Below are 7,191 nucleotides of genomic sequence, written 5' to 3'. Positions count from 1 at the left end.
TTTTAGATTTTCAAGATTTCTCATTGCAGAACAAGACTCTAAAATTATATCCTTCTTTGGACCTAATGGACTCTGAGCAGCTGATATCTCCAACCCTGTAGAGGCAATTTTAAAATGATCTATTTTACCTAGTTTAGCATCCTCTCTAGCAAGACCGGTAAAATTTGTTTACTGATCTTTCTCTGCACCTGAATTACCCAAACTGTCATGTTTTCCTGCTTCTGAAATTGACCCCGACCTTGTAATATTCTTTGAACCTATTAATTCTCGATCAATAGTCTTATTCAGCTCTGTCATACTTACCTCAATAGGAACACCAGTACCAACTTCAGTAGGATCATTTAAAACAGACATAAATCTCAGCATAATGTTTTCACCCGATTCAGAAATAGACCCCAATTTTGAGCTTTCAATAAGACCCAATAAACCTGTACAATTTATGTCATTTTCCTGCATTACCTTAGAGCCTTTTTGACGGATTATCTCCAACATTGGGACCGAATTTTCAGCACAAGCGACCCGATTGTCATCAATTTCAACAAGACAAGATTTTAAATCCAATTTCCCAACAGAATGACCGGTCAGGTCTAGGGTACCAACCAGCGACTTTAACGGTCCATTCTATGCAGCAAGTCCAGTAAAAACAGAATTTTCTGGAATTAAAGTCCTATCATTTCTATATGCAGTATTGTCTTTTCCTATCAATTCAATCCTATCATTTCTATTATGAACATGCATATTGTTATAGTATGAATCCCCATTAGAACTATTCTCATGTAATTCATCAGCATGTGGAAAAGAACTCACACTCGATGATGTATTTGGCATAGAATCAATAGGCGCATCTTCTCCGTTGTTTAGGACTTCATCCATGATTTCTAGCTTCTGCTTCCTTGGATTGTTAAGAGACCTGCGAGTTCGTCTATCAGACCTAGCATTGCTGCTTGTCGACGGCCCCTTCAGCCCCTTCTTAGGATCATCAGGGCGGACTTGAAGGACGCCCCTTGCCCGAGTAACTACACTGGACGGGCGCGTACCAGTCATTGGAAAGATCAAGCGCAAACTGCCTAATCTTCAAAGGAGCCACAGAGGTTGGAATTCTGCAGCAAAGGGTGGGCGCAAACAGCACGATTGGAAACCAATCGCACCGGAACAGGGGCTTGAAAATAATTGCTCAAACAAGAAAGGGTTTAAGCAATTTTGGAACGGTCTGTAGCTACGAAAGCTTCCTCCAGACCGAACACTTGATTCAAACGGCGATAAAGAAGTTCAATGGAGACCTACTCGAGCCTCGCGGTGTGGTTTGATGTCCCGACCGAGGTCCGAACTAACCTGTAAACGAAAAGTGAGAAGAGGAGGGCGACCGACGCCGATTCGACGTCAAGTCTCTATAGAAGGGGGTTTGACGAAATGCTCCGGTCAACGGTAAGAGAAGATGACCGCGACCGTTTCGTGCACAACAGAACACGTTCCAGAGGGCGCACGACAACCAATCGAAGGTGCTGGAGGATGGCGGCCGACTTCCGATGTAGAAGCGCAGTCGCAGCGAGAATCCGTGTCGTTTGTGTTGTTCGTGCCGATCGTGCCGATCGTGCTGAAAACGACCTAAATATCCGATCTAGAAACTATAATCGTGATTTCTCCCGATTTCTCCGTTCAAATTAAAATTCCTTCGGTCAGATTGTAGGGGAGAAAGAGACGCACCTGCTGGAGAAATTTGAGATCATTCCGACGTCAAAAACTCCAGCGGCGTTGATTTGCCGGTCGTGCCCGATGTGTGAAAAAAAAATCTCCAGGTTCTTAATTATTACTTATTCTTTTATATATATATATATATATATATATATATAAATAAATAAATAAATGACTTAATAAAATAATAATAAATACTGATATTCAAATATTAAAAAACGATTATTAATAATATATTAATTATTTTTAAGTTATAATATTATATATAATGAATTTTAATTATAATAAAACTTAATATTATAATAAAAAATTAAATATCACTTTTTAAAATGAATAAAAAAATTAAAAATTATCTTTCTCTTTTTTAATTTTGGGAAATAGAGTAATTCTTTTATATCTACAAATAAGGCCACTGGCTTGATTAATTATCATTATATTGTTTAATGTTAATATATATACATGTACATAATGCAATAAACATGACAATAATAAGGATACAACTTTATACATTTTCAAGACACAAAAGAGCCTATATATCTGTCAATAAACTATAAATGACAATTATATATTAGAAGAAGAATAGTATGGCCAAAATAAATGACAATAACAATAACAATAATAATAATTATTATAATAATAATAATAATAATAATAATAATATGGCTAAAATAAGTATTGACATGTTGCAATATTATCTGAATGAGGGTGGGTCATCTGGATTTGGTACACTCAAAAGTGTTTGTGATGCCCCACCCTTGTCCATCTTAATTAGAGATGATAAAAATAACTAATTTCACAAATCAATCACCTATTAGTTAGATTAGTTAGGAATTCAAGGAAGACTAGATTTTAATTATCTTTTCTTTTTATTAATTAATTTTTAATTAGATATTAGTTAGGAATTCAATTATTTTTCTATAAGTATAAAACTGATATTTAAAAATAAAAAAGAAATTAATAAAAAGTAATAACAAATTATTAATTAAGCATTGAATTACAACTCGAACTTTCTATCTGAATCAAGAACAAGAATTAACTAAGAATTAACTTGTTCTTCATCTTCAAGTTTGTATAGTCATAATGGAAGACTTGCAAACAACGGAAGGCAACAATCAAATGCTTTCAAATGTTTTAGTAAGTATCAAAATTTGATATAAATAGTTTAACTTGATCTCAAATTATGTCAATCTTGGAGAGTTATGATTTTTTTGATATGGTTGAAGGAACCCTAAAATTTCCTCTTAAGTTTGTCCAATCGAAAACACTGAATTAGTGGTAGTCAAAATCTTCAACCCATATTACAAATTATGGCGAATTAGAGATCAAAGAGTACTCGCTTGGCTCTTCTCAACACTCTTGAATCAAATTAGACAACAATGTTCAAGATGCACCTCCTCACAAGAACGCTGGATGAATCTGCAAAACACATACACGACACAATCTAAAAGTAGACGGTTACAATTGCATAATCAACTTTACAATGCTCATTAAGGCTCTTGTTCACTACACGACTTTATTCAAGAACTCAAAAATATAGCAGACTCCTTAATGGACGCAGGACAAGAAATATCATATCAAGATCTACAACTACAACTCTTGAATGGACTTCCCAAAAGAGTATAAATCGATAATATGCACTCTCACGTTAGTTAAAGATGTATCGTTTAATGAAATAACAATATACTTCTTAGCCATGAAAACCGACTAAATATCAAACTAAAGAATTCTGGAAATATTTCATTTTTAATGTAGCTTACTTCATTTTATGTTGATGTAGCTTATCGTGGATGTAGAGACCATCAAAAGTCACATGCAAGTTCTCATGTGGCATGGACCACCATCATCAATTTCTAATTCATATCAAATGCTTCTAATTAGAGAAATTTGACGAAATGACTCTAAAAATTACATAATTTTGGGAAATGATCAAGGCCTAATAAAGCCTAATAAAGTATGCAAAATAGACTTTTTCGGCATGTCTAAAGACAAAAATACCCCTTCGCGTCACACAATGGTATTTTCTTCTCAAATAATTATTTTTGCAAACATTATCCGGTCCTGGTCATTTCCCAAAATTATGTCATTATTAGGGTCATTTTATCAAATTTCCCTCTAATTACTCATATGGCCCACAACATCAACTTGCCACAATAAAAATAATTAAACTAAAAGTATCGGCTTACGTCTAATAAACCAGTAGCAACCCACACTAGTAGAAAAATGGGTATCTGTAAGGACGAAAACAGTTACTAAAAGTCTCAAAAGCCGTTATTGATAACATTCTGTAATGGCGAATAAAATTGTTATCATTCATTGCAAAAATAAGCGTTACTAATACTCTTTAACTATCAGTAGCGGCTTTCGAAAGTCGTTACTAATACACCTTTAACAACAGTAACGATTTTAGCCAAGGTTAAACTGTTACAGATAAAGTATTAGTAACGGTTTTAGCCAAGATTAAATCGTTACAGATAAAGCACTCGTAACAATTTTAGCCAAGGTTAAACCGTTACAGATAAAGAATTAGTAACGGTTTTAGCCAAGATTAAACCGTTACAAATAAAGCACTAGTAACGGTTTTCTTATTTATAAAATCGTTACTAATATATTATTAGTAACGGTTTTCTTATGTTTAATATCGTTACTAAAAAACATAATCATTTTTTTTGTTTTTTTTAATATTTTATATTTGTACATATATAAACAATAATAATTATCCATTTTACAAAATCATTAATATATTCCTAAACCACAATCATCAATCTAAAGACCACAATCATAATCCAAAAACTACAATCATCCACAAACCACAATCATAAATCCACAATTCATCCATCCACATAAACCATAAATCACGGTCTTGTATTGATTGTTATCCCTTTGAGAACTCTATTGACGAGCACTCCGTCTAACACCAACACGTAATTCACCATTTTCTGCCCTAAAATAGGGAATTAACCATTTTATAATAAGACATATTTGAATATAGTCAAGAAGAAAGGAAATTCCAAAATAGAGAAATAGCTTAGGAAAATAAAAGTATCTCCAGCAACTAATCTGGTGACAAAGGTACTCCATCCTGTTGTCAGTAAGTGCCTCCTAGGTTGACCTGCAGATTATTAATTAAGCAAAAATACACAATTTCAATATCAAAAGAAATAACAAGCGAATGATCTCTTGAAGACTTTAAACAATACAAGATGAACATGAGAATAGCAAGTGAAAATGATAACCTTGATAGATATGCTTAAATCGTCATTCCATGCCATGAAGGTCTTTGGCTACCAGTTCTTGTTTTGGTGTTTGTTGGGTCATGTCCTAAATGAATCTGGTCAATCAGTAAAGAATCCAAAAAACATGAACTTCATAAAATGAGAGATGAAAGGAAGTTACTAACCAAGGAAGGGAGACATTTGGTAGCATGCTTTCTAAGAACTGAAAATCCCCCATGAGTACTCGTGTCTGATGTAGTTAAAACTTTTATGAATGAATGGATGGTAGACCTTGAAAGTTCGGTGGGACTCAAACTAGGGCTTTTAGACTCATGAGGCTGTTTAAAAAATATAAAGTAGTGTACACTTCAGTTAAACGCTATCAACATTAAATAGATCTAGGAGCTAGCTATTTAGGTCTTACATCTTGCTCCAGAATTAAAGTAACTTGAGCATAAACTTCATCAGAGTCTTGCTCGGCCTACACATCAAATAAAGAAGGATAAAAGAATCATTCACCAATGATCTGTTAAAAAGTATCCAACAATGGCAGAAATTACAAATTCCCTAAAATTTGAACAGAAACAAAATATAAAAAAGTTTACCATAAGCTTAAAGTGAGAAACACTACAAAGAATTTTAGATGGAGGATCGAATAAAGGAATCCTCTAATTTAATTCTTGATTTGTGGAAGCCTCCAATTGTATCATAGAAATACGTATAAATCGCACCACAAAAGCATATACGAACAGGATGATACAGACCTAAGAGATATCAGTCCGGATTTCTAATCGCAGTTAGTGTGATATTGGCATCGGCGGCGGAGAGCAGCGATGACAGCAGTCCGATATTAGGAACGACGACAACTTCAATGGTGAAAGAGAACGGCGATGGAGAGCGGGACAGGAGAGGATAAGAAAAGAAGAGAAGAGAAGGAAGAAAAAAAGAAAAAAAAAAGAAGAAAGTGTAATAAGGTTTTATTAGGGTATCTGTAACGGTTTTAGTATAACTGTTACAAATGTACGTATCAGTAAGGGTTTTCGAAAACCATTACTAATACCTCTTATAAAAATTTTTAAATAAATGTATATCAGTAACATTTTTAAGGATAATCGTTAATGATACTCCTTGTGAAGACAAAATGACATAAAAGATATAGTAACGGTTTTCAAAAACCATTACTGATACCTCTTGTGAAAAATTTAAAATGAATGCATATCAGTAACGATTTTAAGGATAACCGTTACTAATACCCCTTGTGAAAAAATTAAAATGAACGCATATCAGTAACGGTTTTAAGGATAACGGTTACTGATACCCCTTAGATATTAGTAACAGTTTTAATATAACCGTTACAAATGTATGTATCAGTAAGGGTTTTCGAAACCGTTACTGATACCTCTTTTGAAAAAATTTAAATGAATGCACATCAGTAACGGTTATCCTTAAAATCGTTACTGATATTCTCATTTTGAAAAAAAAATAAAAACACTAGTGTCTGTAACGGCTATTCCTTATGACCGTTTTTGAAAATCTTTATCAGTAACGGTTTTAAATGGTCGTTACTAATATTTTGATATCAGAAATGAATATATTAAACATGTTACTGATAAAAACTTTCAGTAAGGGCGTTATTGCGCCGTTACTAACATTCTTTACCAAAACCTCATTTTCCACTAGTGTCAAATTTCCAGTTCAAAAATTAATTATGGGTTCAATCAATCTGTTCATTCTGAAAATGGATATATTTCTTGGGACAACAATTGTCCATGGTGTACTTATTGTAACAAAGTTGGTCATTGCTCAGAAAATTATTTCTATAATCTACCGTGCCAAATTTGTAATGTACAAGGACACACTACACTCGGATACTCTCAACTTACATCTTCAACAAATCATATCGTCTTTCTAGCAATAACGTCTATTATTGTTGATCCAACTTGGTATCCTGATTTCGGTGTCAATGATCATATCACATATGATCTAAATAATCTAGAGGTCAATGCTCTTTATAAATGTATAGAAACAGTTAAAGTTAGAAATTGCACACCTTTAATTATTCATAATATTGACAGTTTGGCACCACTAAAATCAGGAGTTCTCAATTCACTCTTTATTTACGAAATATATTACTTGCACCAAAAATCACTAAAAAAATTATTAGTGTTGCGAGATTTTCAACTGATAACAATGTATTTTTTGAATTTCATCTCGATGTTTGTCTTATTAAGGATCGGGACACAAAGACGGTTCTTCTTAAAGGATCACTTAATGACGAACTTTATTG

General features: G+C 33.4%; 1 pseudogene; it reads right to left on the bottom strand.

Moving 5' to 3' along the window:
* Positions 1-4,581: 4,581 nt before the first annotated feature.
* On the bottom strand, positions 4,582-5,614 carry LOC124932376 (annotated as a pseudogene).
* Positions 5,615-7,191: the final 1,577 nt, after the last annotated feature.

This window comes from Impatiens glandulifera, chromosome 1 (assembly GCF_907164915.1).
Source record: "Impatiens glandulifera chromosome 1, dImpGla2.1, whole genome shotgun sequence".
Taxonomy (NCBI): Eukaryota; Viridiplantae; Streptophyta; class Magnoliopsida; order Ericales; family Balsaminaceae; genus Impatiens; species Impatiens glandulifera.
The sequence above is the reverse complement of the archived record's forward strand: the minus strand, read 5'-3'. Positions and strand labels throughout refer to the sequence as shown.